The sequence below is a fragment of the Pristiophorus japonicus genome, chromosome 11 (assembly GCF_044704955.1).
Source record: "Pristiophorus japonicus isolate sPriJap1 chromosome 11, sPriJap1.hap1, whole genome shotgun sequence".
NCBI classification, from domain to species: Eukaryota; Metazoa; Chordata; class Chondrichthyes; family Pristiophoridae; genus Pristiophorus; species Pristiophorus japonicus.
In genome coordinates this window covers 134,766,843-134,777,172 of record NC_091987.1, presented here as the reverse complement: position 1 = coordinate 134,777,172, position 10,330 = coordinate 134,766,843, and positions in this window count along the sequence as shown.

Sequence of the window (10,330 nt, the reverse complement as noted above, 5' to 3'; positions counted from 1 at the left end):
AATGCGGGAACTACAGTTTCTGTCACAGGTGAGGCAGACGGTGGTTGAAGGAATGGATGGGTGGGGGGGCCTGGGTTGCCACACACTCCTTTTGCTGTCTATGCTTGGCTTCAGCTTGCTCTCGGTGATGAGACTCGAGATGTTCAACATCATCCTCCACTTTAAGTGGTCTTGGGCCAAGGATTTCTAGGTGTCAGTTGGAATATTGCACTTTTTCAAGGAGACTTTGAGGATGTCCTTTAAGCATTTCCTCTGCGCACCTGGGGCTTGCTTGCCGTGTCGAAGCTCCGCGTAGAGCGCTTGCTTTAGGAATCTCATGTTGGGCATGCAGATAATGTGGCCTGCCCAACGGAGCTGATCAAGTGTGGTCAGTGATGCTGGGGATGTTAGCCTGAGTAAAAACACTGATATTGGTGCGACTATCCTGCCAATGGATTTGCAGGATCTTGCGGAGGCAGCGCTGGTGGTACTTCCCCAGTGTTTTGAGATGCCTGCTGTACATAGTCCATGTCTCTGAAGCAAGTTGTTGTCTCCACCTTTACATACGAGCATACGAACAATGACGGACAGGTAAAGACCATTTGGTCCATCGAGCCTGTACCACACAATTGCGATACCTTGTGTATCATAATATATACACTCCAGCCCACCCCAAACCATGTGATCTCCTGAGAGAGGCAAAAGAACAAATAAAAATCCTCGGCCAATTTAGGGAAAAAATCTGGGAAATTCCTTTCCGACCCATCCAGGAGATCACTCTGGCCATTAAGAGTTGATCTCTGTTTCTCAAATGACAGCCACGAACCAGGTTCTCCTTGTTAAAGCTGAGCTTGGCACAGTCAGTAGAAGAGAATCAATTAAGACTGAAAGAGAATCATGATAAAGGTAGAGTAAGAGAGGGAAGTGTGAAATTAAATCAGAAAGTGAGAGTGAAGAACCATAACCATAAATGGTTAAAGTGGTTACCAGGAAGAGTGGTGAAGATATGTGGCCCTCACACATATTTGGTCAAGATGTTTGATCATGGACAGGTTAGGTTTATTCACATACAACATATTTTACCTACTGATGTGGAAGGAGTTGAAAGTTGGAATGATTTGATTATTTCTGATGAGTCAGATAGTTTTGTTACAAGTAGAGTACCAGTAGCAAATCCTACATCAGATGTACTAGAAACAAGTCCAAGAGAAAGTCAAAATTTAAGTCCGAGTCAGGCAGATAAACAATCTGAAGCTATAGAGAGTTCAAATGTCGATCAAGGGTTACCCTTGGAGAAAAACTCTCCTAAGGCTCAACCTAGAATGAGTTTAAGCTCAACACCATATTTGGAAAGTTCTGTTGAAGAGCGAAGATATCCGCTTCAAAACAGAAAACCATTGGTTAAGTTTCATTTGTAAATCTGGAAAATTAAGTCCATGAGCTAGATTTTACACTTTTGTGCAGATCACCCAAAAATGGGTGTTATTTCTGGCGTGGGTGGTAAAAATGGGTTTTCAGATCGCCGGCTTGTCGCCCATTCTCAAAGCCCCTAGTCTCCATTTTTGAAATTGGGCGTTACCGTGAGCGATTATGAAATGGGTGTTAGCATTAAATTTCTCTGACCTTCTGCCGTAATGTGTCGCCATCCTTAGCAACCGCATGGCAATGCTCGATTATTGCGATTCAGGAGGTCAAGGGTCAACATGACATGCGCATAAGAGAGAGAGAGGGAGCTGAGAGGGAGCAAAGGAGTGTGTGGGTGTGGTATCGCTGCTTTGTGAGAAAGGAGGGAGACTTTAGAGCTTCACTGCAACTAGGGAAACAAAAATTAGCTGATACCAGCCAGATATTTGCCCGAATTTGCTGCCTATAATGGAGGGAGAGGAGGAGGTGACACAGCACACTGTGGAGACTGACGCTGGCGAGAGCAGTGAGCTGGGAGAGGAGCACATTGGAGGGCGCAAAAGAGCGAGGAGGTTCTCGGACGAGGCAAATGCTTCCCTCCTGCAGGAGGTCGAATAACGCTGGGGTGATTTGACACAGGGAGAGCATGGGAAGCCCACCCCAAAGGCCTACCAGAAGATATGGGCCGAGATAGCAGAGGTGGTCTCGTCGGCGACCAACGAGGTGTGTGAAGGCAACCAATGCCGCAAACAATGGAACGACCTTGTGAGATCCGCAAGAGTAAGTATTACATTTATTTACATGTACTTATATATTTATATAATTTGATTTGAAAGAGTCATGAGTGAGTGTAATCACATATGAGGTCTTTCACTTTTACCGGGAATGTTCTACTCACAGTCTGCGGTCACGGTGCATGTCTTTAGGTAAAGAATGATAATTATCATAATAATCATGATTACATCTGTCGGTTATGTGTTGTATCAGTCTCTGTGACAGTACCTAGCAATGATATCACGCAATGATCTCATGCCTTGTCATCCTGCTAAGTTTACAGAAGAAGCTATCAATGATGAGGTCCATGCAGAGGTGAATGGGTGGGGGGCCACCAGTCACCAGCGACATCACTGAGGTGAAGGAGCGGGTGCTCACACTTGTGGGGAAGCACTTCCGGACGGCCACGCAAGCAGCTGCAGACCCTGATGTGATGCCACGTGAGTAACGTATACACCATTGTGTGATGTAAATTCAATAGATGCCACACCCAATCATATCCGAACAATAATATATGATAGATGGTTTCTAAAATTGACCTATAAATAATGCTGGCCTAATGAAAATCATTGCAATGCACAATTTGTTGATGGTCATGAAATGTGATGTCTGTGATGATTTTGATAGCGGTGCTGCTTTTGTTGTGCATATGCTGTGAGTAGCGCTGGACTCACCTTGTGACCCTAGCACCCCCTTCTCCTCTAATAACCTCATTTGTGTTTTGCAGCTCAGCCAGCAGCGTGGCCCCATGCACGACCTCAGAGGCTAGAAGGTGGGGGCACGGGGCCGGGCTCGCCGGACGATTCTACTACATCTGGTGCTGAGGAGGTCTGATTCTCGCCCATCAATCCGCTGGGTCTGTTCTCCACGGATGAGAGCACGGACCTGAAGGAATCTGCATCGCCAGGCTCCAGAAGGCATTTCACCCGAAGGCCATCTAGTGCTCCCCCGGTCATTCCCACCTCCACTCTGGAAGTACCAGGCCCATGCGCCTCGGCACAGGGCACTCCATTGGTCCCCAGGATGGCGCCGACCCCGCGGAGGTTTCATGGACGCGGAGGTCTGGTCCACGAGCACCAGATGAGAGCGGAAAGATGGTTAATTTGTCCAAGAGAACTGTAGTCATTGGTGACCAGATCCTTGATGCATTGCCGGGCATATTCTGACAGCTGGCTACCATCTATGGCACCATGACTGAGTATGTTCCATGGATGGCGGAGGCCCTGGAGGTGATAGCCAGGAACATTGCTGGCACAGGCCTCCCAGTGGTCCCAAAGCGCGGCACTCCACCCCTAGGTTACGCACCACCAGTGCCAACGACACATGAGATGCAGGATCAAGATCCTGCTTCTTGATCCGAGAATGTTACTACCTTGACACCCACCACTCCCGTACCCATTCAACCACCGCCTCTGCCTTCATCCCCTCCAAGAGGCACCACCTGAGGAGCTCTTCAGCCAGGTGGCATGGAGTGAGGAGGGGAAGGGTAGAGGTGGGGAGAAGATGGGGAGGGGGAAGGAAAGTGAGGTGCATGTCCGCAGGTGATGGCTGTGTTATATCTCCATCTCGGTGTGTGCAATTTGTTCTAATGTTTGAGGGGAGGGGGGCCACCCTCCTGATTTGCATTTGTATTCTGTGTTGCTGGATATCTTGACCATTTGATTGATGTCAATGGTCGAAAAAGTGGGGTTGGGGTGGGGTGTTTTTGATGTGATACTTATGATTTAAGACCAATGGTCCACTGTATTGCTTCCTGCACCCTGGGGAACTTAGCAATGCAGTAGAATGTTCCAGCCCTGTCAGTCTGAGCCTCCATGGTCATGGCGAAGCTGATAAAGTCCATCCTATGCACGTAGAGGGCCTCCGTGACCTGTCTAAAGCAGCGATGTGTGGCATGGTGAGACAGAGGGGAAATCTCGACTGCGGAGGCCCAAAAGGAACTGGACGCATAGAAAGACAGTGCCGCGGTGACCTTGACCTCGACAGACAGTGATGTCCTGATGGCAGGATGCATATCTGGCCTGATGAGCTGGCATATTTCAGTGATCACCACTTTGTGGAAGCGCAGTCTCTGAAGGCAGGTGTTCTCGGGTAAGTCGAGGTAAGACCTCTTCTCCCTGCAAGTGCGGGATGTGTATGGTCTGGATCTCCTCCACATTCTGGCACGTCTTAGATTGGGCACATAATGGTGTGCTTTAGACGTTGTGCCATTTGCACTCTGCAGCATCTGCGTATTAATTGATGCACACTGAGAAATGGCTGGCTCCATTCCAATGAAAGTACAATAGCGATTGATCAGAAGCAAGAATTTCCACACTAAAAGACACCTACAGTAAAACCCAATTGTCCAGAGTCTGAAAAGAGGTCTGTTCAGATGGTCACTTCACTTGAGAAGAACTCCAGAGTCAAACCAAACTCCCCCGAAGTTGAAGTAGCCTTTTCAATGAAGCGACCTGTGATTTGAAAAATGCTGTCCACACCGCTGTGATTAGTTCAGAACAGTTCCACTTTTTCAGAGTGGTGTTTTGGGCCAGCGATATTGTGGGCGAGATGTGTGCGAGGTGGTGAAAGTGATGCTGGGCGATCTCCTGGGCGTTAGTGTCGGCGAATGTGATCGTTACGACAAAGAAAAATGGGAGGGCAGTATTATTGAATCATGGCATTAATTACGTGCCTAAAGTAATGCTGGGTGATATTATGGGCATTGGTTTCGCCCATTCTGGTGATGCAGCCCAAAAAAAGTGGGCGCGCGATATTATTCTTTCCCGGTGTTACAACAAGCCGAAAGGAACACTCGGCAATAAGTGTCCGAAAAGTGGGCATCAGTTTCCATTTTGTGGCAAAATGGGCGATATCTGGGTGATTTACCTCATTTCAGCAGTAAAATGGACGTTAATTGGGCATTATTCATGCAACAATAATGGAAAATCTAGCCCCATATCTTTTATTGTGTATAACCATGCAAGTTATGTATAATGATTATTTTGGTATGGTTACTTCTTCATTGAGGAGGGAGAAGTGTAATATAGCTCCACCTAGTGGACTACTGCTGCACCTAGTGGACTGCTGTGGTAATGCAACTGCTATTGTAAATGCAATACAAGAGTCGCACAATGACAAGTTCTTGTAGAGCTATCTTGTGTGCAGTGTTTACAATGGATGTTGCACATGGAGCAAGGGCAGCATCTGGATTCAATGAGACATCAGTGGCATTACTGCTGGGTGCAGTCAGGACAGACTTTTTCCAAGCAATGGGAGGAAAAAACCTGCGTCTCTCACCAGGAAGCCATAGTTGGAGGGAACTGAGGAGGTGAGTTGCAGGATCGTATGCCCCAGTCTGGGATACAGTGCAGGAAGAGGTTCAATGACCTAACCAGATCAGGAAAAGTCAGCACATTTTCTGATTCACCCCAATCCTATGGTTTAAGCCCCCCACCGACCTCACACTCTGTCTTGCTAAGATTCTCCATGACATCACTCCTCACACCCACTCCACTTTCAGCAGAACCGGGCTTTCACTGTCTGTGCACCACCTCACCTCCCCATGTATCCATCCACCGCTAGCACTCACTCCAATCCTTACACAATGTGATGTATCTGTCTGATAGTCACACTCACCGAATGATCGACATCCATCACGTTGACTCACTCACAGGTCTGCTTCTTCTCCCCTTGTAGGAGAACCCCCACACCCCTTCATCCCCATCCACTGATCCCCCCTACGTGCCCAACCCCTCCACCCTGCTGCTCCCTCCACAATTGATGTTTTTAGACCCTAAATTGCACTTTTCACCCCAGAATGGGGGTGCAAGGCCCATGATTTTTGCTCGGTGGATTTTATTTTGGCGGGAAGTTTTCGCCAGCGATAATCTTCCCAGTCTTAGCGGTTTTTGGGCGGCGATCGAGTGCTGGCAGGCGGATAGGAAATTCTAGCCCATGGTCACCATTATTAGCTTTTTATTTCAATATTTAAATTCCCCAGCTGCCGTGGTGGGATTTGAACTCACGTCTCCGTGTCATTAGGCCCGGCTTCTGGATTTCTAGCCCAGTAACATAACCACTGTGCTACCGTACCCATTTAAAACCACAGACCATGGCTAAATAATAGAATATTGATGCACAACTTACCTTAGGAAGATTAAATAGGTTGGCTAGATCCATGATCGGTAGATTGTACCCCCTTCTGCAGTAGGACTCAATGGATTTTTCGTATTGTGTATGGTCTTAAAATAATATACACCTCTTCCCCACCTTCCCCACCCAAAAATGACTTCATAAATACTGCTTCCAAATTCTCTTCTTAGCTAAAACACTGAGCATCTTAAGCATGAAATAAATGTGCAGTTTTTTATCAAAAGGTAGACTGGTGTAGCTAGGAGCCCACTCTACCAGTCAGGCTAGTTGGATATTAATATAGTGATGTGACATAGAAACATAGAAACATAGAAAATAGGTGCAGGAGCAGGCCATTCAGCCCTTCTAGCCTGCACCGCCATTCAATGAGTTCATGGCTTAACATGAAACTTCAGTACCCCCTTCCTGCTTTCTCGCCATAACCCTTGATCCCCCGAGTAGTAAGGACTTCATCTAACTCCCTTTTGAATATATTTAGTGAATTGGCCTCAACTACTTTCTGTGGTAGAGAATTCCACAGGTTCACCACTCTCTGGGTGAAGAAGTTTCTCCTCATCTCGGTCCTAAATGGCTTACCCCTTATCCTCAGACTGTGACCCCTGGTTCTGGACTTCCCCAACATTGGGAACATTCTTCCTGCATCTAACCTGTCTAAACCCGTCAGAATTTTAAACGTTTCTATGAGGTCCCCTCTCATTCTTCTGAACTCCAGTGAATACAAGCCCAGTTGATCCAGTCTTTCTTGATAGGTCAGTCCCGCCATCCCGGGAATCAGTCTGGTGAATCTTCGCTGCACTCCCTCAATAGCAAGAATGTCCTTCCTCAAGTTAGGAGACCAAAACTGAACACAATACTCCAGGTGTGGCCTCACCAAGGCCCTGTACAACTGTAGCAACACCTCCCTGCCCCTGTATTCAAATCCCCTCGCTATGAAGGCCAACATGCCATTTGCTTTCTTAACCGCCTGCTGTACCTGCATGCTAACCTTCAATGACTGATGTACCATGACACCCAGGTCTCGTTGCACCTTCCCTTTTCCTAATCTGTCACCATTCAGATAATAGTTTGTCTCTCTGTTTTAACCTCACATTTATCCACATTATACTTCATCTGCCATGCATTTGCCCACTCACCTAACCTATCCAAGTCACTCTGCAGCCTAATAGCATCCTCCTCGCAGTTCACACTGCCACCCAACTTAGTGTCATCCGCAAATTTGGAGATACTGCATTTAATCCCCTCGTCTAAATCATTAATGTACAATGTAAACAGCTGGGGACCCAGCACAGAAGCTTGCGGCACCCCACTAGTCACTGCCTGCCATTCTGAAAAGTACCCGTTTACTCCTACTCTTTGCTTCCTGTCTGACAACCAGTTCTCAATCCACGTCAGCACACTACCCCCAATCCCATGTGCTTTAACTTTGCACATTAATCTCTTGTGTGGGACCTTGTCGAAAGCCTTCTGAAAGTCCAAATATACCACATCAACTGGTTCTCCTTTGTCCACTTTACTGGAAACATCCTCAAAAATTTCCAGAAGATTTGTCAAGCATGATTTCCCTTTCACAAATCCATGCTGACTTGGACCTATCATGTCACCATTTTCCAGATGCACTGCTATGACATCCTTAATAATTGATTCCATCATTTTACCCATTACTGAGGTCAGGCTGACCGGTCTATAATTCCCTGTTTTCTCTCTCCCTCCTTTTTTAAAAAGTGGGGTTACATTGGCTACCCTCCACTCCATAGGAACTGATCCAGAGTCAATGGAATGTTGGAAAATGACTGTCAATGCATCCGCTATTTCCAAGGCCACCTCCTTAAGTACTCTGGGATGCAGTCCATCAGGCCCTGGGGATTTATCGGCCTTCAATCCCATCAATTTCCCCAACACAATTTCCCGACTAATAAAGATTTCCCTCAGTTCCCCCTCCTTACTAGACCTTCTGACCCCTTTTATATCTGGAAGGTTGTTTGTATCCTCCTTAGTGAATACCGAACCAAAGTACTTGTTCAATTGGTCTGCCATTTCTTTGTTCCCCGTTATGACTTCCCCTGATTCTGACTGCAGGGGACCTACGTTTATCTTTACTAACCTTTTTCTCTTTACATACCTATAGAAACTTTTGCAATCCACCTTAATGTTCCCTGCAAGCTTCTTCTTGTACTCCATTTTCCCTGCCCTAATCAAACCCTTTGTCCTCCTCTGCTGAGTTCTAAATTTCTCCCAGTCCCCAGGTTCGCTGCTATTTCTGGCCAATTTGTATGCCACTTCCTTGGCTTTAATACTATCCCTGATTTCCCTAGATAGCCATGGTTGAGCCATCTTCCCTTTTTTATTTTTACGCCAGACAGGAATGTACAATTGTTGTAATGCATCCATGTGGTCTCTAAATGTCTGCCATTGCCCATCCACAGTCAACCCCCTAAGTATCATTCGCCAATCTATCCTAGCCAATTCACGCCTCATACCTTCAAAGTTACCCTTCTTTAAGTTCTGGACCATGGTCTCTGAATTTACTGTTTCATTCTCCATCCTAATGCAGAATTCCACCATATTATGGTCACTCTTCCCCAAGGGGCCTCGCACAATGAGATTGCTAATTAATCCTCTCTCATTACACAACACCCAGTCTAAGATGGCCTCCCCCCTAGTTGGTTCCTCAACATATTGGTCTAGAAAACCATCCCTTATGCACTCCAGGAAATCCTCCTCCACCGTATTGCTTCCAGTTTGGCTAGCCCAATCTATGTGCATATTAAAGTCACCCATTATAACTGCTACACCTTTATTGCATGCACCCCTAATTTCCTGTTTGATGCCCTCCCCAACATCCCTATTACTGTTTGGAGGTCTGTACACAACTCCTACTAACGTTTTTTGCCCTTTGGTGTTCTGCAGCTCTACCCATATAGATTCCACATCATCCAAGCTAATGTCTTTCCTAACTATTGCATTAATCTCCTCTTTAACCAACAATGCTACCCCACCTCCTTTTCCTTTTATTCTATCCTTCCTGAATGTTGAATACCCCTGAATGTTGAGTTCCCAGCCCTGATCATCCTGGAGCCACGTCTCCGTAATCCCAATCACGTCATATTTATTAACAGCTATTTGCACAATTAATTCATCCACCTTATTGCGGATACTCCTTGCATTAAGACAGAAAGCCTTCAGGCTTGTTTTTTTAACACCCTTTGTCCTTTTAGAATTTTGCTGTACAGTGACCCTTTTTGTTCTTTGCCTTGGGTTTCTCTGCCCTCCACTTTTCCTCATCTCCTTTCTGTCTTTTGCTTTTGCCTCCTTTTTGTTTCCCTCTGTCTCCCTGCATTGGTTCCCATCCCCCTGCCATATTAGTTTAAATCCTCCCCAACAGCACTAGCAAACACTCCCCCTAGGACATTGGTTCCGGTCCTGCCCAGGTGCAGGCTGTCCGGTTTGTACTGGTCCCACCTCCCCCAGAACCGGTCCCAATGCCCCAGGAATTTGAATCCCTCCCTGCTGCACCACTGCTCAAGCCACGTATTCATCTGCGCTATCCTGCGATTCCTACTCTGACTATCACGTGGCACTGGTAGCAATCCCGAGATTACTACTTTTGAGGTCCTACTTTTTAATTTAGCTCCTAGCTCCTTAAATTCGTTTCGTAGGACCTCATCCCTTTTTTTACCTATGTCGTTGGTACCAATGTGCACCACGACAACTGGCTGTTCTCCCTCCCATTTCAGAATGTCATTACAAATAAGCTTCCAAACTCAACAATGGAATCACACAGCTGTCTGAATTCAGTATTATTGCTGAACAATGTAATAATGATCAGTTTACAATCGCTGCAATGTATTTTGCTCTTGGCTGCAATGGTGTCCATGGAAAGTCATCGGGGAAATTTACTCTTTGTCAACACACACGATGCTGATGGTTATTTACATTGAAAATCAGTGTTGCTTGTGTGTTGAAAATGATGTGTTTATATAATGCCTCATCATGGCTGAGAAATATCGCAAAGTGCTTCACACAAATTACTTTTGAAGTG